At 34.7% G+C, this 16982-nt stretch overlaps 1 protein-coding gene across 1 annotated transcript in view; it reads left to right on the forward strand.

Moving 5' to 3' along the window:
• The first annotated feature begins 5821 nt into the window (after positions 1-5821).
• poc1bl (POC1 centriolar protein homolog B (Chlamydomonas), like) overlaps positions 5822-16982 on the forward strand; it is a 46351-nt gene continuing 35190 nt past the window's right edge. Inside the window, 1 exon segment of the mRNA NM_001044778.2 lies at positions 5822-6061. The gene's annotated coding sequence lies outside the window, so the exon portion shown is untranslated.

The raw sequence follows: 16982 nt of genomic DNA on the forward strand, positions 1-16982 counted from the left end.
AAGCACCAAGCTCTATTTACACACAATTCCTAACCTCACACTTCACATAAAATAAAGTGTTGCTTTTAATATGTGACAAAGAACCCCTTTCAATAAATACACTTTTGATTACATTCTACATGCCTCATAAATTTCAATCAATATTCTTATTAAAACATACTGATTAACAAAACTTTCTTTGCAGTCTTATCGAAACATTGTATATTGTCGCCTTAATCCAAGATAATCTCTAAAAACTTGTACTCATTTTAGTAAGCAAAATTATGATAAATAAGATGATTTTTACTGTTTAACATTATGAAAATATTGTACAGGACGATTTAAATGAATAAAAGATATCTCAGAAACTACATTGTAAAAAGCAACAGCAGTTCTCACTAATAAAATGAAGTGTGGTCAACTTATTATGAATAAGTTTGTTCACTTTGCAGTATTTAAACAAGTAATCCCAACTTTTTAGCTCATTAAGTTGTTAAACTAAATAGATTCAAATGATCTTGACTTACAATAATATGTATGATGTTAAAAAAATATATTTTATAATATAATATATTAATATGAACAAACGTATTAATATTTGTCTGATTATATAATAAATTATATTTATATTTAAATAATAATAATAATATTTATTCTATTTTTTTCCGGGCCTTTCCCTTTATTAATCAAGAGTCGTCACACAGTGGAATGAACTGCCAACTTATCCAGCATATGTTTTATGTAGCGGTTGTACCCATCTCTGGGAAATATTTATATTATAATAAATAAATTTTAGTATATTATTTATTTGCTACCTACTTCGCCACAGCGTCACCTTATAGGAAGTCAACACAGCTATTTATTTTGTCAACAGTAGTGAAGTTTACTATATTGAGAAGTTGTAAATACAAACTGTTTTGAGTTATGCTCACTTAAAATTAACACACTACTCATAGAACGTTTAAGGCAGTCAGTTTCCTCAATTTTTCAGGTCAACTTATTACATTTTACTACACGGTAAAACCCAACAGTCAACTTTATTAAATGAATTGAGTGAAGTTCACTCAAAATTTACTGAACGTTAATTCTACTCATGTGAAAAGAGTTTGAACTCAATGTTGAAGGTAATGAGTTAATTAAATACCTCATTACTTCAGCTTGAACGGAGCAAGTTCACAGAATTTTTATAGATTAGTTTTTAACTCAAATGGTTAGCAATCGGTTTCCTCAAACGGTTTAATTTGCCTTAACATATTATTTATACAGTACAGTTGGTTTGAATTCTCTTCCTTTATCTGGTTTTACTGTGCTCAAATTGCTCTGTTTACTCAAATGGATTAAGTTCACAATACTCATTAGATTTAGTTTTTGAAGTTAAATGGTTTGTTGCAATCACTTTCCTCAAATGGCTTGAGTTACCTTAACTTATTGGGTTTTACAGAGTATTTTGAGGATTTTTTTTACTAGAAAACAAGAAGAAATACAGTTTTTGAGTGGATGTTATGAAATTTGTCAAAATAATTTGTACATCACTGATTACTTTTACTGAAAAACAAGGCAAAATATGAAGATGATTTGGTTATTTATGGCTTTTTGAGATAGATTAATTGAAGATATTCTCATGAAACCTTTGTTGTACTATTATTTCTATTAGTTTACTAAATTTGAATTTTTTTACTGAGAAAAAAGTATTTTTACCACACTGTAAAACCCAAAAAGTTAAAGTAACTCAAACTAATTGAGGAAACCCATTGTAACAAACCATTTGAGTTAAAAAAAACTAATCTATACTGTTAACTTGCTCCATTTAAGTTGAATAAGTTATTTAATTAACTCATTACTTTCAAAACTCCTTTTAAATGAGTAGAATTAATGTTTAGTATATTTTGAGTTAGCAACACTCATTTCATTTGATAAAGTTGACTTTTGGGTTTTACAGTGTATAATTATTATTATTATTATTATTATTATTATTATTATTATTATTATTATTATTATTATTATTATTATTATCATTTTAGTCATCTAGTCTGAAAAAAGGACAAAGTACTTGTTAGGATGTGCTATAAACGTGCAAATGCAATAAAAAAATAAATAAACATGGCTGTTTAAATAGATGTCTTGGCTATAAATTCTATGTCTCACTGTTCATTTGAATTATGTAGTATTTAAAACCCACTAAGACAGTTCTTAGTTTGATAGCTGCCCTGGGACAGATGAGAAAGAGCATAAATGTTTCAGACGAGAGTCGTGCAGTTCATCTGCAGCTCAGCTTTCTGTTCGACATATAACCAGCGTACAGTTCAGGTTCCACCTTTGTCAATAATTACTTTTGATCGAGATGATATGTAACAGTATAGTGAACAAGACAGACAAACATTTCAGAAGTGTCCACACAATACACTGTCATGGATCTGTATATCTGCGGTAGGCTTAAATTGTTCAGTATGTACTAAATTTATTTACATGCGTTGGAAGTAACAATAAGAGGATTGAAGCTTGTGTGCTGAGGTGGAAATGATTTATGATGGAATTGATCAGCGTCCAGATATACCTGTTCTACCTGTCCAATAGTAAGGTAATACTGAAACGGTTAACCCTGTGTTGTCCAGATTCAGAGGGTCATTTGCAGACTCACTCTGAACAGAAAAGTCTTGCCACATTGCAGAATGGGACGCTCTTTGCATTTTGAGGGAGTTGTTGACTCAATAAAGAAAAACAGACAAAATTCAGAGCAGCACACAAATAGGTCTCCAGTGACAAAATGATGAATGATTGTAAAAAATTTCTCTGTTATTTCTCTGGTTCATGTCTTTTTTGTTATTTATAGGCTGGTGTTGATTATGATCATTTTCAGTTGTCTGTAGATTTTTCATATTTTTATTACATTTTTTAATGGTGATTATAAACTGTATTCATATGATTTGCACTTTTGCTGATTTTTGTTTTTTGATTTCATTGTTTTTTTTATATTGCCTAAGGAATGTTTTTATATCATTGAAATGTAGTAAATATTAAATAATTGTTAAAAAGTGGCCAAAAATATTATATTCAGGGCTGATTCTTACTGAATGTGTGGACTGATTAAATGAATCAAACAAAATATTAAACAAACAGGTCTAATTGCACACACACACACACGCACACACAATAATAATGATAATAATACTAATAATAATAATACTACTAATAATAATAATAATAATAATAATACAGTTGCATAATTTAGTACACAAACAAATACCTAAGATAACAAATACCAAACTGTAAAAACACATACATAAATAATGTTTCTCAAAATTTATATATACAAAGTGCATCAATGGAAAAATGTTTGTGTGAATTGTGAAGACATTCCATATGGTTCCTTTGTTTTTATATACATTATTTTTTATTGCCCTACTCTAACCTTATCCCTAAACCTAAACCTCACAGAAAACTGTGTTCAGTTTTACTCTCAGAAAAAAAGTCATTTGTATGATTTATAGGCTTTCTGAGTTTGGAACATCAACAGTGTCCTCATATTTCACCGTTTTATTTGTAATACCTGTGCAATACCCATGTCTTTACACACGTTTTTCCTGATGTCACAAAAACAGATAAAAACACACAGACACAACAAACTGTGTGCAGTTTTTCCTTCTGAAAAAGTCATTTGTAGGATTTATACGCTTTTTTGAGAACTGGAACATTAGCAATGTCCTCATAATTCACTGTCTCTTTACAATCCCTCTGTAATACCCATATCATTACACACATTTTTGTCCCGATATGTCACAAAAACAGACACACACACACACACACACACACACACAAACACACACACACACACACACACACACACACACACACACACACACACACACACACACACACACACACACACACACACACACACACACACACACATAAACAAAACAAAACTGTGAACAGTTTTACCATCTAAAAAAGTCATTTGTATGATTTATAAACTTTTTGACTGATGGGAACATCAGAAATGTCCTTATAATTCACCATCTCCTTGTAATAGCTGTCTAATACCCATGTCACACATATCTTGTCCTGATATCATAGACACAAACTCACAGAACGAGACACAACAAAACTGAGTGCAGTTTTACTTTCTGAAAAAAAGTAATTTGTATGATTTATGCACGCTTTGACAAATGGGGACGTCAGCAATGTCCTTTTAATTCCCTATCTTCTTGTAATGTCTGTAAAGGATGATTTATACTTCTGTGTCAAGCCCACATGCATGCTTTCGTGCAGCCTGTGCGAGGTCGCATAGCCCTTGCCGTGACTGTCGCTGACGTGCACCTCTTAAAGAATGTAACTACACATTGCAATGCCACTTAGCATGCGCTCTGTGATTGGTCGGCTTAGTAGCGCTGACGAGTGTGGGTGGGACCGAGAGCTTTGCGTTGCCAACTTAGCGACTTTGTCGCTAGATTTAGGGACTTTTCAGACCCCCTGAAATTAGCAACAAATTTAGTGACTTTTGTGTGTTACAGAAGATTTTATAGACTGTCATTTGTACATAATGTACCGTCCCTACTATTTTCAACTAGCTGCGGGCCATGCCACCTGCCCCTCCCCTGCCAGAGCACTGACAGGTTGCCCAGTCTTCGTACAGCAGCCTCTCCCACCTGCAGCCTGACAGCAGATCACCCCCTTGCGTATCGACAGCAAATGATTTAGCACCAGCAGTGTGAAGGTATATCCCTTGAACAGTCAAACCGATCTGCTTCTCCTTGTTTTTAGCAGCTTAATTTGACGATTTATTCTTTTCTCGTTTACAATCACAGTTTTTTAAATGACAATTTCAGAACTTTTCTGAGTTTTTTTTTAGGTCTGAGAGATTACTGCAAATTCACTACACATCTCTAATGATATACTGTATTCAAACAGAAATACATTTAGTTAAATTGACATGCTTACATAAAGCGTAGTGAAAATATAAATACACCTTTATTAACCATAGGCTGTTAATGGTAAAACGTGATGATGGCAGTAATATGCAAATTAACATATGATGTAATCTAGCGACTTCTAGCGCCTTTTCATTGAAAATATTTGGCAACACTGCGAGAGTTGCATAGACCCGTTGGAGCGAGTGTTACAAGTGTCGAGTCCCATAAAGGAGATCCAGATGGAAATTTTGTTTTGTGTTTACCTTATGATCACAGATGTTGCACGTCCGCCGGTTCCCGCCTCAAAATGAGCAAGTTTGAGATACTTCTACATCAATTAATGTACCTTAAGGTAGCGTTCAGAAAAAACAAAACACCAACGAATAAATTAAATACAGAGGAACATAAAAACCTTACTGCCAGCTAGCGTTTCAGAACTGTTATTGCAGAGCAACACAAACAGCGTGAAGAAGTATAAGTGCACTACAGAGCAGCAAGGCAGGCACCATGTGTCATGGCACTGGACGCAGAAGTATAAACCAGGCTTAATACCCATGTCATTACACACATTTTTGTCCTGATATCGCACAGTCACAAACACAGAGAGAGAGATACACAACAAAACTGTTCGAAATAAAAGTAAAAAAACTGAAAAAAAGTTATTTGTATACACATTTAGACAAATGGCACCAGCAATGTCCTCATAATTTACTGTCTCCTTGTAACACTGGTGTAATTTGTCATTATACTTATTATTGTCCTGATATTTAAAAAAAACACAGATACAGAGAGACACAACACGCGCGCGCACACACACAGTCTCTCGAGCGTGCAGCTGTAAAACGCAGGCACACTGAACTCCAGCCTTCCCATAATGCTCCGGTCACGTGGCTCACTTTATGAATTCAGCCAGACTGTCAAATCTGAAACTTCCTGGGCTGCGCTGCAGTGAACACGCGAATCCGTGACATTTACTTCAGCCATGTAACCCGTCAAAAGAGCGCTCGCTCGTAAGGACTCGAGCTTCTTAAAGCGATTAACGCGAGCGTTTGTACGGGTTTGTTGTTTGAGGAGGAGGAGGAGGAGGCGGAGGAGGATGTGTGTTTGCTGACAGCGGCACGAGCTGCTCCTCAGCGTTATATCTGTCCGAGAGCACGGCATGAAGAGATCAGGTAAGATCATCTGGTGTTTAGTTACACGAGTCTCAGGAGTGTGTACATGCGATAGAAAGTTGTTTTGCATAACGAGCCATCAGTCAGTCAGAGCTGCACTGAGACAGTCGGTGATTGTTTTGATGGTCAGTCATCCATTCACTCTCGGTTTTTTTTACACGGGAAGTCACCGCTTCGTTCCTTTTTTGGGTAATGTGTGTACATTGACTCATAAGTCATACAATATCAATGTACTTTCACAAGTAATTGAGATAAAGTTGGTTTTATATTCGGAAATTCGTTTAGTGACAACTTGTGACACGCTCCTTGTATTGTTTACTATGGTAAGTTAGTTTGAAAATGAGGTAAAGTTGGTTTTATATTCATTCCTTTGGACCTTCTTCTTAATAATATAAGTTCAGAGAAGTATTTTTTGCTCATTCTAAATAGTGAAATCGTATTAGTAGTCAATGACTATTCAAGTACAACATTGTTCACTGTCAAATAAATAGTGCTAACGTTAATGTTGCTTTGAAGTCTTTCTTACATGCGATTTCAGACTGAGTATTCAAATTACCGTGGTAACCATTATAAGGACCTTTTTAAAACGTCATTAGTTGACTTAAAAAAAGGAGTAAACACGTTCTCTTAAAACTAAGTAAAATAAATATATACATAATTAAAAAATACATCAACTTTAAGTCAGTTACTTTGAATATTCGGTCTGAAATCACATGTAGGTAGCCTATGACCTGAAAACAACATTAGCACTATTTATTTGGCTGCTAATATGATTCCACTGTTTAGAATTTGCTAAGAATACTTTTCTGAAATTATACTATTAGGACAAAGTCATAATGTGTGAATATTAAACCAACTTTACTTCAGTTACATGTGAATATACATTGATATTTTATAACTTGTGTCAACCTACTTGTGTTAATAGTTTGATGATGTCACGTGCTTCTAATGTTTCTTTATGAAGTAATGGTGTATATCAGGTTACTTCGAAAAAGTTTAAGTGACATTGATAACGTTAGTGGTTCGATGTGGCATATGCTTTTGAATGATGTCATATACAGTCAAAGATGATGTGGCTCTTGTAATTCAAGCTTCTGTGGAATGGGATCATGGTACATAAACCATGCTTTAAATTCGAGCATGTGCTTGTTTGGTATGAATGTAATCTGTGATTAAAGTTGAGAGAATCCACTTTTAGCCCATTATTTTGACAATTATTTTTGGAAGCATTTTCTCACAAAATGTGTACTTTCCCAAACCAGTGAAATGATAGTGTGTGGTAATCTGGGTAAAATTAACTTTCCAGCAGGGTTACAGAACTACTACTAGTACAAAATGCTTTGATACGTTGACATGGATGGATAATTATACTTTCTTTTTTTCTTTTTTTGAAGAACATCTACCATTGAATTATACTTTAGTACCTCCTTTGGTGTTTCGTCTGATGATGTTTGACAAAAAAAGTCTAAATATAGCCCATTATTTTTAAGTACTGTTTATTATTTTGTAATCGTACACAATTTATCTTCCATTTTCTCATAAAATTTGTGCTTATGGGTTATCTAAACCAGAAAAAAAAGTTGAGGTCAATCAGTCTGCCAGTGTGACCACCAGCTAAACCTATTAAACCATTCATATTTAGAAGAACACACATTTTTTGCATGTAATTTGTTATACATCATGTTCCAGAGCAAACAAATGTTTTAAACAAATAAATTGCAAATGGATTTTAAAGTAAAATGAAAATAGCCGTGAGAAATGGCTACGTGTTACATTATTGTGAGTTAGTAAAACACAACTTAGCTTCATGACATAATAACACTGTTATTTTGATATGGCTTTATATTTATTTTAAACATTATGAAATTAACATAATTTAAAGTTAATAAATGCCTTAGTAGTTTATTCTTTTCACAGTTTAAATTTCCTTTGTAAAACATCATTAGTTGACTACTTTAAAAAAGAGTAAACTCGTTCTATTAGAATTATTAAAGAATTATTAAATAAATTAACTATATATGTAATTAAAAAATTAAGTTAAGTCAGATCCAATTTACAACAGTTTAACTCACTTTTTAAAAAAGTAAAATATTTTTTTCCCTTTTAAGTAAACTACAAAGTGTTAACAATCCTATATAAATAACAGAATATTTTCTGCTTATATCTTGGCCATATAGGTCAGATTACCATATAAAAAATATTTGTTTATAAATAAACAGCCGATCAAGTCTTCAAGCATTTGGTGCTTAAACGATCATCACTGTGAATATAACGATGTAAATGTTATTAACAGTATTTTTTAATGACTATGATAACAAAATCATTGTCTTAATATTGTAATTTTGAATATCAGCAAGTCTAGGTGGGTGTGAGACATTAAAATAACGATAAATATTTTTTTTCCCTTAAGTTTTAGATATTTTAATCTACAGTTAGTAATTGAGGGCAGACATGCGATAAAGTCATAATTTTGGTGATGACCACATGGAAGGAAAAAGTTTAAGATCATCAATTATTTATTGTAAAATAGATGTTATTTTAAAAATAGTTATGAAACATGTCTTTAATATTCGAACAAATAGAAAGAAACAAGTTGCAAGAGTTGTGCACTTGTCTGACAAGTAAATCTGGATGGTTCAGTTATGGGCTGGTGCTAATGACTCTCCTAAATGAAATCGTCAGTTGTATTGGAAATGTTTGGTATGTTCACATTGTTTCGAGGCTTCAGAGCTGTAATGGCTCTAGTTAATAACATATGATTTGGCTCTCTATACTAATCTAGTAGCGACATTCATCTTTCTGTAAACAGCAGAATGACAGTGTTCTGATTCAGCTATTCTTAGATGGCTGCACACAAGCTGTTTTGGTTGTCTCTTTTTATTAATGACACAGACAATCAAAAATTACTGTTATGTAATATTTTACTCTTTTAATTTTTTTACATCTCGTGTTGTTCAAAAATTTTCTTTTGTGGAGGACTAAAGGAAAAGTTAAGTCCTAGCTTCTCTTTCACAATGGAAGTCAATTTTGACCAACGTCTGTTTAGCTCCAAAAAATAAATAAAATAAAACCACTAAATTTTCACAATATATTTTTCATGCACATTTTTTTTCAGTAAAGCCACTTTTAGCATGTGGTTTTAGTTGGAGCAGCATCTATTACACAGAGTCAAGTTTAAATCAATTTGATTGGATGTTAATGAAATCGAGATTACTGTACTGTAATATTGACAGCTCTTCACTTCTCATTGAACTACAGCTGTGTTGTAAATGCTGCCGTTAGAAAGCATGTAAAAATACCAACCCAGGCTCATTCTGAAAACGTACCTCTATATACAAATTTGGAGATCGCGAAATACTTCCCAGCTATGTTTTTTTGCAGTTTTTGTTTTCGTGAATCCCCCAAAGGCCGCTGTGTATTCTTTTTAAGATCTCAAATTTCTCTCATGAGTGCCATTCCCGCCTGCTGTTCCCGCGTTAACCCACCAGAAGCTGCTGTCGACATACTGTTTGACTGACTGACTGAATGACTGACTGACTGAGCAATCGACTGATTTCCTGACAAGATGTGCAAGATACTTTCCCAGAGATGGTTTGCGGCGGGAAGGGCATCCGCTGCTTAAAAACTTGCTGGATAAGTTGGTGGTCCATTCTGCTGTGGCGACCCCGGATTAATAAAGGGACTAAGCCGACAAGAAAACGAATGAATGAATGTGCAAGATACCTTATTGCAGCTTTGCTTATTTGTGTTTGCAATTAATCACCCAACCTTACTATAAAGGTACACCTGTATTAACCAAGCATTATTAACAAAGTGTTCTGAAGTCATGTGATTGTTTTGTGTGAGGAAAGGTCACACAAATCACAAATTTCTGCAGGTTTGATTTAAATAAAGTGCACTGTAGAAGACATTAAGGTAACTCAAACCATTTGAGGAAACCGAATGCAACAAACCATTTGAGTTAAAGTAATCTATGTGAATGCTGTGAACTCTGTTTAAGCTGAAGTAATGAGGTATTTAATTAACTCATTACCTTCAACATTGAGTTCAAAAATCTTTTCAAATGAGTAGAATTGACTTTCAGTAAATGTTGAGTTTACTACACTCATTTCATTTGATAAAGTTGACTGTTGGGTTTTAACAGTGTGAAATCCTGCACAATTGCTCTGTTAGTGGTTTATTTGAATAACTAACGCACACTTTTGACTTCTTTGCACATTTTTATAAACTTCTCATGCACTGTAAATAATGCTGGGTTCCACACAATCAATTTGTGATGGGTGTTAACTTGTTGCTTTTTACAAATTTAGGTTGTTTGAACATTAATCTGGGTGGTGCGGTGGCGCAGTGGGTAGCGCTGTCGCCTCCTAGCAAGAAGGTCACTGGTTTGTGCCTTGGCTGGGTCAGTTGGCATTTCTGTGTGGAGTTTGCATGTTCTCTCCGTTTTCACTTGGGTTTCCTCCGGGTGCTCCTACAAGTCCAAAAACATGGGCCATAGATGAAATTGGTAAGCTGAATTGTCCGTAGCGTATGTGTGTGAATGAGATTGTATGGGTGTTTCCAAGTGTTGGGTGGCAGCTGGAAGGGCATCTGCTCCATAAAACATATGCTGGCTAAGTTGGCGGTTCATTTCGCTGTGGCAACCCCTGATTAATAAAGGGACTAAGCTGAAAAGAAATTAAATGAAAGAATGAATAAACATTAAACAATTAGGTGGTCCTAAAAACCCCTCAAGAATTCACATAGGACATAAGGCAGAAAATAATTTCAGTGCAGATTGCAAAAATTGTCATAAAAGTTTTGTTTTGTTTTGTTAGATTCTGTTTTAAAAAGGACTAAGCAAACCAGGACTAACTGTACTATTTTTTTTTTTTGGTCCCATCAAACTGAGAAGTCCAGACTAAAAGTGTGAACACACCCTTAGGGCACGAGTCCAGTTCTCCACCAAAATGTTTTTTTTCCCAGAGGCAAGCATATTTTTTAGTTGTTTGCAGTGAGGGTCTGAGCCTGTGTTTTAAGCACTGAACGCTCTGCATTTTTAAAATGCTCTGACACTTGGAGAAACATTTACAGCTGGGCGTTTTTTGAGGAAAATGCTTCAGTGGACAGGCACCCTTAAGCTATTTTTCACTAAAACTACTTTCGTTTCTTGTAAAATAATAGCTTAGACTTTCTGCTGCATATTTCTTTATATTGTGTATCATGACGAACTATTTCTTCAAGACACATTTCCTTACAAAACCAGTTTTTAAACCGCCGAACCTTCTAATTTAAAGCTAGCTATGCCACAAAGGTAAAGTTCCTCAGCTTTCCCACATCCATCCAGCCTATCAGGTTTAGTTCGGAAGTTTTTATGGGTGCCCAGTCAAGGGTTGCTTTCAAAGACCTCTACATTTTGTAATTCCAGAAAGCTTTTTGTCCCTTGGCTTGTGACCAGTCTATTGGAAAGGGAAAGCTACATCTTTTATAGATTAAAGCAGCAAAGAAAACACTCTTTTATAAAGACATGCTCATCATTTTGGAAGCTGCATTAACCTTCATAGGGCATTCACAATCTGTGTGCTATTCTTTTCATTATTAACAGTCAGAACTTTATATATTTTAAATAAACTATATTTTATCTCATCAGCAACTTCTAAATAAAGAGTGAATGCGGAAAACTTCTAAAGTTTGAATGTTACCATGTTATTACCATTCTGATACTGCATTTTATTATTTAAATTTGTATTATTTAAATTGCACTTGAACTACTAAACAAACATAATATATACTCAGTGGCGTAGCGGACGGGCCCGCAGGGCACGCACCGCGGGGGGGCCCCGCGTGATTAGGGGGCCCCACGTCGTCGCGATTTTTAATAATTGAAAATCCAGGAACCGCAATAATCAAACTCTTGGGAACAACTGTGGTCGGAACCAAAGTTTACAGGTCTGTGTTCTCTGAACTCCGCTCAGGCGGTGGACTACTTCATTCTGATTGCTTGCCGCCGAACCGCGTCATAGCCAATGAAGACGCGCCGCTGTTTCTCGCCGCCGTGTCTCGTTAAAAAATGAATGACTTCTGGCTACTTTGACGCTCTCGCCACTTTCGGTTTGTGATCGCTCCTCAGTTTGTGAAGGATTCCCCGCGTTGTCACGCCACTCCGCCTCCTTTCCCCGCTCCTCAATTTGTGACATAGATATATACACTAGATATGGCATAGGGACCCTGAGCATGCGTCTATAGCACCGCCACATTGGTACAGTGCTCCCAGGACAAATGTCATTCAACCGCACTAGTCAAGACAGTGTTATTACGTGAAGATGCGGGACTTTAGCGCTGTCTACGAATGTAGTAACGAGCAAACAAAGAAAACAAAGCACAAAGGATTAAGTTTTTTACGTTTTTGTATGTTTTGAAATTTGTGCTAATCAGGTCACGTTATTGATAATAATAGCTATAGTCACTTACTGCATTCACCAAAAGGCAAAGTAGCACTAACTCGCACTAAACACTCGGTTTATGCTAGGTTTGTTGAATAAATCAGCAAACAATGCAAAAGAAATATGACAAAGAAATACTGTGGTGCCAGAAACTTGTATTATTGTCGGCTAGGGAACGAGTCGTTCATAACGGAGATTCATTCACAAACAAATCGCTCCCTCCGTCAGTATGAGAAGTGAAAGCAGGAGAGGAGGTGTATTTCAGCACACGATTAGATCAAATTTAACAGGGAGAGTGAATAGTACATTTACATAAACACAAACACAAGCTTTTTGTCAGGAATGCCCGTGCGATAAGTGATCCATCAATGTAGAAAAGTGATGTCAAATAAAAATTTTCATCATTAAAAAAAATGCATACTAACATCCAGGAAAACTCCCGATCATAGACATATGTGTATATGTTTATATCTATGTGTATATCACCCCCCCCCCCCCCCCCCCCCCTGCGCCTTCAACTGGGGGCCCCGTCGGTGATCCCTGCAGGGGGGCCTCCGCATTTTGCGCTACGCCACTGTATATACTTCCTAATATAGTATATAATTGTGTAAAATTGATAAGAACACCTAATATGATAATTACCATATAGTTATCAACAATGGAAAGGAATTTAATTCAACATACAGTTAATTGTAAGTAGATTTCAAATAAATTAGATACTTTTTTTTAAACATACTAATTTCTAACAAAACAACATGAATAATCAATCTAGACTCTATTCTCTATTCTATTCTATTCTATTCTGAAAACATACCCCTATATATATTTTTGGAGAGCGTCAAATACGTCACAGGAGCTAAGTGGTTTTGCAAATCCACCAGAGGCCACTTTTTATGCTTTTTGAGATCTCAAATCTCTCTCACCATTAGTACTTGCTCTTCTCTCGTAAATCCACCAGAGGCTGCTGTCGACTGACTGATTGACCTATCGACTGACCCACCCTCCTCCTTCCATAAACCAAACCAATTGTGTTTTCAAAAGCACAGATTGACCTGCCCACCCACTTCCCTAAACCTAGCTGACAGTTTTAAAAAGAAATCTAGAAAAAGAAAAGCCCTCGCCTGGTTTTGAATACATTGTCAGATTTTACCACATTCTCACCCTGCAATTTACTTGTTTAGTTTATTTTTTGGATTCTGTTTTTGACTTACCTGCTTTCTGGAACCGTTCTTCACCGGACACGTACCTCGTCATCATGGTCAACTACTCTCCTCATCTCAAATCTGCCGACGTACATGGCAAGCTATTGAACTATAACAGATCCGATGTGTTATGTGAGCATAAAAGCATGTATACCTGTTACAATAAATAGATAAATAAATGCATTTGATAATTTTTTTTGTTAAAAAAAGTTTTCTTTTTAATCAAACTTTTATGTGAAAAAATATTTAAAAAACAGTTTTTAAGCCAACTTTAGTGTTTTGTATAGGTCAAAAATATGTAGGCCTGTCACAATAATCAATATATCGATTTATCTATTCGGTGAGCAAGTTACATTGTAACCCCATGTCCTAACAACACACTAACGTGAGGAGATTTGCAGTGATAAGAAATTTGGCTGTTTGCACCAGACGAAACATGACAGAAATTTAAATACAGCTATTCAGAAGCACACAATATGCATTTACTCATGAAATAGTAAGGTTTATCTAAATAATACATATTAAACCTCTTTAACATAAATAAATGTAGATACTGAATCAATATGTGTTGGTTTTGAGTCAGATCTAAAGTTTAATTTCAAATGGTTTATTTTAATTTTCAATCTGCTGCTGCTTTTTGTAGTATGGCAATAAATGTCCTGTAAAATGGCATTTAAAGTCATATTATTAGCATTTAACACTAAATAAAGCACATAAGTACCTGAGGTGATCATTGTCAGTTGTCTGTTGTTTAACTGCAAGAAATAAAAGCCGTTTCAATACATCAGTTCCAGGAGTTGGTTAAAACAGAAACTGCTTTAATTATGGAAAATATTCGTGCTGTTGCTTTTATTTAAAACATGATTTAAATCAGCCTTGTTGGTCTTCAATCTGGCAACCTGCGCTTGCGTTTGTTTTGATCCTGGAATGCAATGCCTAGTTCAACCACTGGGTGTCAAACTTACATATTGCAGCTTTAATAGGGTATTTGCAGAGCTAGTGTTTCCTTCCAATTTGATATACTTCTGGTGAACGGTTAATGTGACTTTTAACCATTTTATACGGTTCCTTTTACAGCATCGATGTTGTAATGTAATTAAAATATGATCAGTTAAATAATCTTCAACGTTTATTTATTTGCTCAAGCGTAAAATCAGATGAAAAGACGTTTACACATACGCGCCCGTCAGGATTAGGATGCTAGCGCAGAAGCTCCATTGAATATACTGGGTTAAAAAAATGTTCATATTCTAAAGACATGGCAGAGAGAAATGTGATTTAATGCAGTGCTTATTGTACAATCTGAGACCCACTTTATATCGGATATCCTTCAACCAGTGGAGATTGATTTTTAAAGAAAAAACACCCTAAACGTGCCGATTTTGTAATGGCATAGAGTCCATGGCATTAAAAGTCCTTCTGCATACTTTTGCATGTACCCTATAGTATATGTACTAGGACAGCGGTTCTCAAACTGTGGTACGTGTACCACTAGTGGTACGCGGGCTTCCTTCTAGTGGTACGCAGAGGAATGACATATGTCATGTACATGCTACATATATTTCAAAATTTATCAAAAATTATGTATATAATATGCTATATATGACATAAAGCCTATATTTCTGAGGTAAACTGCCACGTTTTTTTTTTAACTGTGCAGAGTTGTAGCTGCTTTACTGGGCCTACTACGCTACTGTAATTCAATACTGCTAATTTTAGTGGTACTTGGAGAGACAATTTTTTTTCTGAGGTGGAACTTGATGAAAAAAGTTTGAGAACCACTGTACTAGGACATTTACCTTTTTAAAATCAAATTATAGAATCTAAATAACCTTAAGAGTGATAAATATTTTAAAGTGTTTATGGCTATTAGCATTATTAATATGTTTATATAATAATTATAATTAATCGGTGGCATAAAATGATCTCAAAATGACAATAGTATCGCTTATCGCAACAATTTCTGTGACAATATTGGACAATAAAAATTCCTAATCGTGACAGGCCTAAAAATGTGTATAATAAAAACACTGAATTTGGTATATAATTCGTCCAACAATGATGTTTTTTAAATGACCAATTACATGCTTATATTTATGACTACGTATAATTGTCTTAATGTTTCATATCAGGAAGGCATATGGTTTCAACATTAGATGTAGAGTTAAACCTATATGCGTGTTACTATTTTTAAAGAGCACAGAGAACTGAAAGTGATTTTAAACAAGCCAATGGATATTTATAACATCTAGCTGTATCTATTCAGAATGTTCTTAGCTTGTTTTCACAAGTCCCTTCCCCTCTTTTCATTTGCTTTTTTACACATTCACAGAGTTGTTAAGCATGCCAAACATTTAAACCACAGACTCACAAATATTCAAAGCACAATTATGGTCCATTTAGATTATTTGTTGTACGGTTTTGTTGGGCATATACATGTGCGTAAGCAACATTCAACATTAAATGGGGTTAAAAGGTTGAAGTGTTGTGATTGAGGAGTGAGATTACTGTCTCCGGCTGTCTGTCTATCATGACCACTGTTCAGCTAAATCCCTGCCTGCTGAAATATTAATGCAGCTCAATTATGCGATTACTCTGTTACCCTCAGCTGATGATGGACCGCCTGTATTCAGACCCTCTAATTCAGTGTCAGTGATTGGAGCAGCTTGTCAGAACGAGACTTGGGTCAAAACAAACCGGGATTAAAAAGTATAAACGGGGCTTCTGAATAACTTAATCTGCCACTTTTTTTTTTTTAGATTGTTTCCATTTATGATAACGGAACTGCTTATCCTTTAATTACTGTAAATTGCTTTTGTTGTATGTTGTAGATTTAGATTAAAATGTATAAATGATGTAGATGTGGAAATCTAGATTAGGCATGGGACGATAACTGGTTTTAAGGTTTACCGTGGTTTGGAAAAGTCAAGGTTTTAATACCACTAAAATGTTCTTTCATATCATTTCCAAAGTATATGTAAGGTTTTTAATGTATTTTTTATGTGTTGTAAAGAAATCTGTGTTTTTGAAAGTAATGAAGAGAGCAAAGGTTAATCATTTAATTTAACTATTTAGCCTGACATCTTTACTGTTCCAAAATTTATAAATGTTTCTTAAAATAAAATAAATTGTGCCTGTAGATATTTAAAAATAATATATTTTAGAGCAGCAATCACAATATTGTGATTCCGTTGAAAACTTATACTGGCCCATGCCTAATCTAGATGTAGAAATATTAATGCCCAAAACTGTATTTGTTGAATGTTTGGAAAAAAAGAAAACCAAATGAAGAAGTCT

The sequence above is a fragment of the Danio rerio genome, chromosome 19 (genome assembly GCF_049306965.1).
Source record: "Danio rerio strain Tuebingen ecotype United States chromosome 19, GRCz12tu, whole genome shotgun sequence".
NCBI classification, from domain to species: domain Eukaryota; kingdom Metazoa; phylum Chordata; class Actinopteri; order Cypriniformes; family Danionidae; genus Danio; species Danio rerio.